Source organism: Gastrolobium bilobum, unplaced genomic scaffold (assembly GCF_033153095.1).
Source record: "Gastrolobium bilobum isolate Gb01-03AN ecotype WA unplaced genomic scaffold, APGP_CSIRO_Gbil_v1 utg83424, whole genome shotgun sequence".
Classification (NCBI taxonomy): Eukaryota; Viridiplantae; Streptophyta; class Magnoliopsida; order Fabales; family Fabaceae; genus Gastrolobium; species Gastrolobium bilobum.
This window is the reverse complement of record NW_026897612.1, coordinates 22,199-33,297: the sequence shown is the minus strand read 5'-3', so window position 1 is coordinate 33,297 and position 11,099 is coordinate 22,199.

Here is an 11,099-nt window from a genome sequence, read left to right as displayed (position 1 = left end):
AAACGATTTAGACCGATGCAATTTCCCCGACAACAGTGCCAAATTTGACATGAGCTGTCGAACTCGTGCAAATTAAAAATTATTTTATTTAGCGTTCAGAAAATTTGCAGTAAAGTGGAAACCCTAAGTCGTCTCTCAAGGAAATTGTTTTGGTAAAAATCGCTTATGATGACAGAAAATTAAAAGAGGGGTTTTGGATTTTGATTGAATAATTAAAAAGGCAGAATAAAAATTTAGAATAAAAATTCGTAATTAAAAATTAACCAACCTAAGGTTAGGGTTCCATGGACGTCTTTCCTCGGATAAAAAGATATCAGAATCGTGATTGATCGTCAATCGAATCAGAATCCTTATTTCCAATTGACAACCACGTCTAAGCGATCGCTTAGCATTTGATCAAATACGATGCTTCTACTCATATAATCGCAGAGTATCAGCCCGTTTGATTTAAGGTCATAGGGTCAATCAATCTAACCATCAAATTTGATGATTAATCCCTTTCCATAATCGCAATCGCGAACCTCAGATTGAATATCCACAATCGCACGATATCAATCTGAGTTGGGAAAGGAAACGAGACTGATTTAAAATAAAGCGTAGACCCTCAAGACTAATCCATGGAATACGTTACCCTTAGGTTGATTAAAAGGTTCTTAGCCTCGCATGGCTAAGGTAAACATGATTAAAATAAAATAAAAAGAAAAAGATGAAGAACGCAAAGAACGCTCCAGAGAAAGTGCTTTGATCCCAAAATACGAAAATTCAGAATGAATAAAATGTTTCCTACTCTACCGTCGTATACCCCTACCCAAAGCGGGTTAGGGTTCAGTTCTGATCGGCCCATCTGTCTAAAATACAAAATAAAATAAATAAAATAAAACTAAAACTTGGCTTTGGGCCACTTAAGTAATTGGGTTTTAATCTAAATTACAAGTCCAATAATAAAATAAAACTTCAGCGAAATGCGTCCAACTTGGCGTAAGAAATCGACTACCTTCCAGTCCGGATTGGGCTTCGAGCTCTGCATACGAATTGTAGCCCTCTGTGTTATTTGAAAAATCCAATAAGAACAGAGTCAATCTGACAACTGTGGACCGAGATATGGCCAAAATACAAAAGTAACGTAAAGTTGAAAAATTCTGACGAAAATAAATTAAACCAAATCAAAAACTAAAAACTTAAATTAACTCAAAAGATCATTATTTTATTCAAATAAATCCTAAAAATACTAATCAAGAGTAACAAATAAGTGTAATAAAATATAAGTTATCACTTCTCAATATCAACAGAATCGTCATTCGATTCTCTGGGATCATTAGTCACTCTATCAAAAGAGGTGACCTGACCCCACATACTCAATTCCTCACAATAGCTTGGGTGAGTTTAGGTCCTATTCCATGACTCTACCACGACTTGACTTACAATTTCAATGATTCATACTTTCAAATAACATCATATTACTTTCGTAGTACAAAATCATATTAATGTTCATTTCGGTCAATACATTTTAATTGATATACCAATCCACATAGTAACGTACTTTAGTTCACGTACACCTGCAAAATTTTCCAATTCAAAAAACATAACAATTAAATACTCTATTCAACATCATACCTCAATCTCCATGGCATCTGCAAAGTCAAAAGTCAATAAGGAATGGTACAACATCGATGTATGTATTAACACAGTTCATGGCATTTACTTCTTGCTTAGTACTCTTCGTGGTGATCACATGCAATCTACATATGAAAAATATCACTAATTTCATGTTAACTTAGAGTCATGGAGACCACTTGTAACACCCCGTGTATACCCGGAATATTAACATTACATCGTATTAAGCGGTGCTTAATTAAAAATGCGGAATATTCTTTTTTGTTTTCAATTATGACGTCATTATCAATTACCAACTTGATTACTTAATCAATTTCATAAATTATCGCCTGTATGTAAATTGCAATAAGACATCTACTGAAATACCTCAATATATAAATAAAGTGTGTATCTACATCACGGTATTACATCTCGTAATCCGGACAATATCCTGATACATTATTACAACTCCAAAAGACTCAAGACACAAACGAGACATAACAACACTATGTGTCATGGACAATCCCCATGCTCACCAAATAAACATAGTAAACAACCAGTCTCAACATAAAAAATCCATAAACATAACTGAAGCTATAAGCATATAAACAGCAAGCAAAACCAGCATCCAATCATGGCAGCATTATATAACAGCAATCTAACTCAGCTCCGGCCTCCTGCCGCCTGAGGTCTCAACATTACCTGACCGTGAAATAAGCATTCCCCAAACGTGGGGTGAGATCTCTAAACAAGAAATCTCAGTAAGACAAAGGGTCCTCAAGGATCTTCCACCCCAAGCTCACTTACATGTGCAATATAAGTTCAAAAAGCATTTATATCATTATCAGTTCCAAAACTATGTAGTGCAACAGATATCTATGGCATGTGTGTAATCACTATCTACTGGCTAGAGAAATGTAGGAATACGTTTATTCCCTACATGTAGTACAAGGAACACCGCTTGCACCCCACCCACAGCCTCACCCTCTTGTATGTTCTACATACTCAGGCTTACCGTATAGGTGGAACACCTCCATGCATATCAACAAGGCACTAACATATAGTATCTCAACAGAATTTCCAAAACATCAAAAGCATGTAACACAATATGCATATACCATATCCCCATGGGACATGGTGGAACCACAACATGGCTAAACCGAGGACATGAGAGCTTACCTCTAAGCTAGCTATCCAATGCCACAAGCTCAAAGTCCAATCACAGCAGATCACAATCTGATATGGACCAAATATAAATCAATAAACATGTACCACATGCATACAAATTAAAGACAACGCCTTTTCATTACGTTTTATGTCTTAAAGCTTCTAACAAAGCCACAAGCCCTTAATCACATGATTCTGGCTTAGACCATTAAATACAGAAGTTCAACTTCATCAATCTAGGGTCCAAAACCCCCAATAGCCTACTGTACACACAACACAGCTACTGTTCTGCGAAATCCCAGAATATCCAGATATTCCTCGGGACCATATCCGGATATGCAATATCCAGATATCTCACTGTCCATATCCGGATATACAGATTCACATATCCGGATATCCAATATCCAGATATCCCAAAACCCCATATCCGGATATCACATATCCGGATATCCAATATCCGGATATTCCACGGGCAGATATCCGGATATTTCACGACAGAATGCAGTTTCTGCATTTTCGTGAAGATATCCCTTAAAGGTTCCCTTTTACCGATTTTAAACACCTAATCATGCATTTCTAAGCGTGTTCAACATTACCCAACAACAAGTTATCATTTTTTAGTCATTAGATACATCAAGGTACCATTTTTAAGCCTTAAAACTCAAGTTAAAGGTTGGTACAACATACCAAGGCTCAAAACTCAGAATGGAGATGCTCTTGGAGCTCAACACAGCCCCTCAAGTCTGACTCAAGGAAGATGCACGAAAATGAACAAGAAGGTAGGTCTTTCACTCAACAAGAAGGCATCTTGGAGCATCAAAATGCCAACAAAAGGTCACACCCCTCAAGAACAGAAAACACAGCTCCCTCACACCTCTCACAGCAGCTGGACACTCACCAAAAGGCTCTCCTTTCACACAACAATAATGCTCTCAAGTGTTTACAAGAAGAAAAGAGAAGGATCAATGCTCAAAGGTCCCAACTTGGCTCAAGAGAAGGTGAAAGAGACCAATGGAACAGTGCTCAAGCAGCTGGTCAGCCTCTTCTCACGCAGGAATTCTGGTATCTAGGGCAATGTGCCCTTAGTAAGTGTATAAATAGCCATCTCACACTTAAACACATAGTATTAGCTTTAATTTCTACGCTTAACATTTTAATCCCAAACTTTGGATTATGAAACTACATAATTTTCTAAGAATTATCATATTTTTCTTATATTTTTCTGAGCACCTTTCCGGTACGCGCTTTTCATAGCCAGTACCGGTTTCTAGCACCAGTTCTCATTATTTGGACTTGAAACTCGTTTTACAAGTCCTACATATTATTCTAGTAATTATCATGCACTTACTTTAATTTTCCGGGATACTTTTTCGGTACGCATTTATACCGACTAGCAGAACCGGTATCTGCACTTTTCTTCCGAAAAGCGACTTTCAGCATTCTTAATCACTTACCATAATTATTAAAGCCTCTTAATAATTATTAGGGTAAATTATGGAATCATTTCCTAATTTTGCATAATTAATTAATTAAATACCTTAATTAACGGTGCGGGTTCTTACACCACTCAACCCACAAAACTAACTATACATACACTTGCCTCGCATATGTCAGATCGCGCGTGGCCTTGCCACAAAGTCCAAGTGTTACACACTTAACTCCTTAAAAAGAATTTCACATTCTCAACAAAACTGACTAGAGAGTGTTCCTCACTCACCAGCTATAAGATATCTTCTCTTACGTTGTTAAGATTAAGCACCATCACAACATGTAATTGCATAAGGCATCTTACTTTTTCATGCCAAACTTGGCATATCCCTCTTCGCATATTTTACTCATCCCACCACTTAGTGGTTGTAGAGTTTAAACTGATATTTCAAGTCTCTTAAAGCATTATTATACCATGAGGCAAACTAAAGTTGATTGATCTGTGCACCTCGTGCACCCGGATCACCCGATGAGTCAAACTCAAATCGGTGTTCTTATGGGACTTCCAAGAGTCAACACTCTTAGGATCCAATCCCCCAAAGGGAAACCCATGATATAGGTTATCGGCCAAGAAACTAGTAGACATACCAGTCTCTAGTGTACCTCGTACACAAGGACCACTCAATAAATTTCACATCATCTGAGCGTCCAATCAAACTCCTTAGAGGCACCCTCTTCGGATACATCCTTTCCAGGGATAGTCCACAAAACGCTGATGGTCAATAACCCACTCAATCAACCTTGTTCCTCAGGTTATATTATCAAACACTTCAATACAACATTCAATGTGTAAACATAATTCATACATCATATTATGCAATCACAACAACTCAACAAACAATTCCTCAACAGCCCGTCTGTACCTAAATGATCTCATGATTGACCATGGGTAGACAATTAAGACCTGCTACGCAGTCTTGGCCATCCAACTAAAATACCACATCCAAATAAATAGATGAAGTATCGCATTTCTCTTCCGTAGTGGTAATAACCCTCGGAAATGGAGAAAGCTCAATTATGGGCAAGTTCAGCCCCACAACAATCGAACTCGCAATAAATAAATCCGTCATCCCTAAGTCAAATAATACATTACCAAAGTATCTCCAACATGAGTTATACCTCTTGCAAGGTGTGGAGCTCGGCCCGTTTGCTGACTAGCCAACGTATAAACTCGGTCAGTCTCCGGTGGTGCAGGAATCATCTGCAATGGAACTGCCTGAACCGCTGCAGCTCTCGCGGCTTACGATGGACATTCCCCAGAATAGTGGCCCGTATGGCCACTCTGAAAGCAAATCAACTGGCCGGTAGAACACGGCCCCACATGGACTTTCCTACATCCCGAGCATCTGGGAGTAGGAGGTCTGGCTAAACTCCCCTGCGTAGAAGTCCTCTTGAACTGACTAGGAGCCTGCCTAGCAGCCAACTACTTTCCCTTTCCCTTACCAGCAAACTTCCTGTCCTTCTAGGAAGCAGAACTACCAGTTCCCTTAACCTCGGCAATCTTGGCCCTCTTGGCCTTGCTCACAATGCAGACATCCTCGATGTCCCTACACTGCTGCACCAACGTCTCAAAGTCTCTCGATGCAGCTCCAGCAATGCGATCAGCTATCTCCTCATTAAGTCCCCTACGGAACTTAGCTGCCAAGAACATTGGAGTAGGCAAAGCAATCCTAAAATGTGCAAATTTGACCAGTTCATTGAACTTAGGCAAGTACTCGTCAACAGACAACGAACCCTGCACTAGCCTGTCAAACTCTCCCTGTTTCCTCACCTGAACTTCATAAGGAAAGTATCGGCCCAAAAAACAGTCCTCGAAGAATGGCCATGTCATGACATGACCCTGCATCTAATAGGCGTGAGAGGTGTTCATCCACCACTCATGTGCATCGCCCTCCAGCATATACGTAGCAAACATCAACTTTTGCGGATCGGTGCACTGTATAACTCGGAAGATCTTATCCAACGCCTGAAGCCATCTCGCCGCAGTAATAGGATCATAAGATCCATCAAAGGAAGGTGGCTTATGCTTGCGGAAAGCATTAAGCCGGCGGTCTATCACGTCACGATCCTCAACAGGCATCAAGTAAGGTTCCATCACCCCAGTAAGAGGAGTGGCACCCTCAACGTGACTCTGGCTGTCGTCCTGAAGACTGGGTAGAGGCGGTGGCGGTGGGAACTGACCCTCATTGCGGCCAGCCTGCATTTCCTCAAACATGACCCTCATCATGGTCATGTTCGCCAGCCTGTTTTCCTCAAGAACGTCTTCCGTGGCCTTCCGGTTCGCCCCTCGAATGGCGTCCATCATCGCCTGGTTGGCCAATCTAGCGGCCTCCTGATCGGCTAGTCTAGCCGCCTGCATCTCAGCTAATGCAGTCAGGACAGGATCAGGTTGATCCTCGTTCGTCTTTCGGTTTCTCCTAGGCATTACCATGGCTCTGCACAAGTTACACAAAGAATGAGTTGATCAGGCCCACGCTATGTGGTCACACATGCATCATCATAGTAAAACCCATTAGTTGAAACACACAAGACATACTCGCAACAAAACATCCTAAGTTATTGCAATACATACAGGCTTTTCCCTAGAAAGTGCTCTGATACCATAAAATGTAACACCTCGTGTATACCCGGTTTGTTATCATGTCATCGTCTTAAGCCACGCTTAATTAAAAATGCGGAATAACTTTTTCTTTTCAATTATGACGTCATTAAAATTATCAAGTTGATTACTTAATTCTCTTTCAAAACATTGCCTGTATGTAATTGCAATTATACAGCTATCTACACTGAATAACCTCATAGAATAAGTACGTGAGTATCTAAGTCACAGATCTACAACACGTAGTTCAGACATAATCCTGATACATTAAATACAATTCAACTAAGAATAATCATAATAGAAATCAATGTGGCATGGACAACCCTCATGCTCACCAAATAAGGCAACAAGGCCCAAATAGTCTCAACAAAAACAACATGATAGTAAATATCAAGCAGGTCAGCATCCAAGCATAATCCAAGCATATCATCATAAAGTATAAATCTCAACTCAGCTTCGGCCTACTGCTGCCCGAGGTCTCAACCCTCGAGTTACCTGAACCTGAAATATGTGCCCCAAACATGGGGTGAGATCTCTAAACAGAAATCTCAGTAAGACAAGGGGTCCTCAAGGATTTCTCCACCCCAAGCTCACTATCATGTGCAATATAAGTTCAAAAAACAGTAATATAATATAAGTTCCAAAAATCAGTGCAATGCAGCAGAATAATCATGTCATGTGTGTCAACTATTCTTCTGACCAGAGAAATGCAGGACTTAAATATGTCTATTGCCTACATTCAGTGCAAGTCACTACTTACACGCCCCCACAGAATCACCCTATGGCATATCTCATACATACACAAGCTTACCGTCTAGGTGGAACAACACATGCATATTATAAGCACTTGCACATAACAGCTCAACAGCATTTCAAAATCAATACATGAAAACACATCATGCATATAAACCATCCCCCCATGGGGTATGGTTGAACCAACAATGGCTAAACCGAGGACACGAAAGCTTACCTCGCAAGCTAACTATCCAAGCCAAGCTCACACTAGCTCAATGCCCACAAACAGTACAATCACAATCCGTTTATACAATTATTAATCATTAATAATCATTGCCTAAGGTTACATTAAGTGATTAAGGCTTTCCAACTCATTTTAAGCCATTTCATGCAAATTCTGCAGGAGGTATTCGAATACTCCTCGATGAGTATTCGAATACTCCCTGTCTCCAGAAAGTATTCGACTACTTTCACTTAAGTATTCGAATACCACAAGGTATCTGAATACTTTTTCCCCCAGTATTCGAATACTTACTCAAAGGTATTCGAATATTTTTCTTCCCAGAAAAGTATCCCAATACTGCTGCAAGGAGTATTCGACTACCACAGGAAAAGTATTCGAATACTTATCCAACAGAATGCAAAAATTTGAACTGCCATCTGCATAATTCCATTAATGGATTAAACAAGCTTAAATCATGAAAATGCAAATGAGGTGATCATGGTATACCTTAAATGCTCAAAACTCTGAAAACGAAACAGAATAGGAGTCCTCTACACAGCACTAAGGTTCAGCCACTTCAAGACCACGAAAGCACACCACAAGCTAGGTCCTTTCTCTATCAAAATGGCACCTTGAAGCTCAAAATGCCAAAAAGATGAATCCCCACCAACCAACTCAGACCTTAGCCCTCAAAACCTCTCAAGCTCAGAAACTAAACTCAGAAATGGAGCACCTTTCAATCTCTCAAGGCTTAAGCACACTCAAGTATGAAGCTTTTGTGAAGAAATCAAGAGAAAATGTGACCTCTTGAAGGTTTTCTATGGAGAGAAAGGGGAAAACAAGGTGGCTGCCTTAAGAATCAGAAAAAGCCACGTAGAAGAGAAGAAAATGCTGAGTATCAGCCTAGGGCTTAGTGCCCTTTAGTATTTATAGGCAGTTTACATGTAATCACACTGTATTAACACTAATAGCTACGCTTATCTTTTTAATCTCAAACTTGGGATCTGAACCTAGCCATTTTTCTAGGATTTGTCATATTTTTCTTTTAATTTTCGCAGTACTTTTCCAGTACGCGCTTTTACATAGCCAATATCAGTTCTAACACCAGTTCTCATTATTTTGACCTGAAACTTGTTATGCTAGTCCTATATATTATTCTAGTGACATATACATACTTTTCATAATTTTCTAGATACTTCATCGATACGCATTTATACTGTGATGCAGAACCAGTATCTACACTTTTTGTCAGAAAAGCGACTTTCAACATTATTAGTCACTTACCGTAATTATTTATGCCTTCTCATAATTATTAGGGTCGATTATGGAATTATTTCCTAATTTTCATATTTATTTAATTAATTTCCTAAATTAACGATGCGGGTTCTTACAGTACTCAATCTCCCCACCGTTCCCAAATGCCCATACCAAGAATACATAGAGAGCAGAGAGGTTTCAAAGTTCACGTGGGACGTGAAGGACCTGATCACCATTGGCAACCCTGTTTATGCCAAAGGATCCCTCTGCAAGGGAAGCTTGAGAGATGAAGCCAGATTCTGGGCTTTGTTTGCCAACTTTAACCTTACTCCCTCCATCCACGATGCCACTGTCAAGTGGGCAGTCCAAGTGCAACTATACTGCATTATGAGGAACATTCCTTTTGATGCAGTACCCCTTATCTTTGGCAGCCTGAAGAAAGAGATCAGGAAGACTATTGTCTGCCTTCCCTGCTTGATTACGAAGCTCTGTTTAAGAGCTAGTGTAAAGACTTGCAAAGATGATGACATTGTGGTAGGATCTGTCATCGATTTCAAAACATGGAATGGTCTGAGGACTACTTATATTGAGACAGACGTTCCATGTTACGACGTCAGACGTGACGCTGATGATGAAGAAGAGGGCCCTGAGGCCCCAAAGAAGACAACCACGAAGGCCACCCCTTCAAAATCAACAACCACTTCTTCCTACACCCAAGCAAGAAGAACCGTTCCCCCTCCCACCAGGGTAAAGAAGGAAGCCCATGTTGCTACTGAGAGCATACATGGCAAAAAGAAATCCCCTACCAAAGCCCCCCAAGGAAGGGGGCACATTCAAGTCAGAGGCTGAAGAGATCCTTCAGCAACACCAAAAGACCAGAGGGAGCATTCTCTGAGAAGCCCATCACCATCTCTGACAAGGAAGAGGACAGTGAAGACAATGAGCCTATTGCAAAAAGGCTGAAAACAGGAGGAACGTCGAAACCTACACCAGCTACTAGAGAAACGTTCCCAAGTAGCTCTGCTACTTCTGAGTCTTCTGACGTTCCGTCCCCTCCACCATCACCTGCTCATTCTTCACCCCCACCAAGAATACCACAACCCTCTCCTAGGCAAAAACAAGAAGAGGGAATTAAGGAAACAGATTTAGCCTTTGCTGCAGAAGAACAGGTGGTTGAGCAAGAAGCTCAGCCACGAATGAAACTTGACAAGGGAAAGGGGATTCTTGTTGAATCCCCTAAAAAGAAAAAGCCAACTGCTCCCAGGCAAATCAATCTAGGAGGGCCCCTCTCTTGCCCCATTATCCGTCCTGATACTTCTGGGGACGAGGCCATTGCTAGGGCTCTAGCAGAAGAGGAGGGCTTGGAAGTTCCTCTACTGATGGAGGAACAAACTACAACAACCCCCTCTTCCTCAAAAACACAGGAGGTTGCAGTCAGGCAAGCAGCTGAAGAACCTCCAGCTTCTGGCAGCAACAACAACCAGAAGAAGAAACCAGCAATCCCCATTGCATTAAGGAGAAAATCTCAGATTGGGATTGCTGAGATTTTTGAAATGATGGGGAAAAAGATAGAGAAGCTGCTACCTGAAGCACCATCCCTTCCTCAGCTGGCCATGCCCAGAACTACTGAAGAGCTGAAGGCTCTAAGGAACGGATTGGATCAACTCTCATCTTCCTTCATCAAATTCTAGGAGCAACAAAAGGAAGACAAGGAGCAGCTCCTCAACACCATCCAGGCTAGCATCAAAAGCATCAGTATTGCACCTTCTGCACATACCCTTCAAGCTGTTAGGAAAGAAATCAGTAATGCTGCTGATTCCCTGAAGTTTGCACATTCCATGCACAACACCAGAGCTGAGAAACAACTCAGAAAACTCTACCTCCAAAACACTAAAGAACGAACAGAAACCAATAAAGCTCTCAAGGCTTTTGGTACATATTTGGAGGGGAGAATCACTCAGCTGGAAAACCGACTGGTGGATATAGAAGGGCAGATAGTGCATATCCACAATGGCAGGATAATGATGAGATCCACCA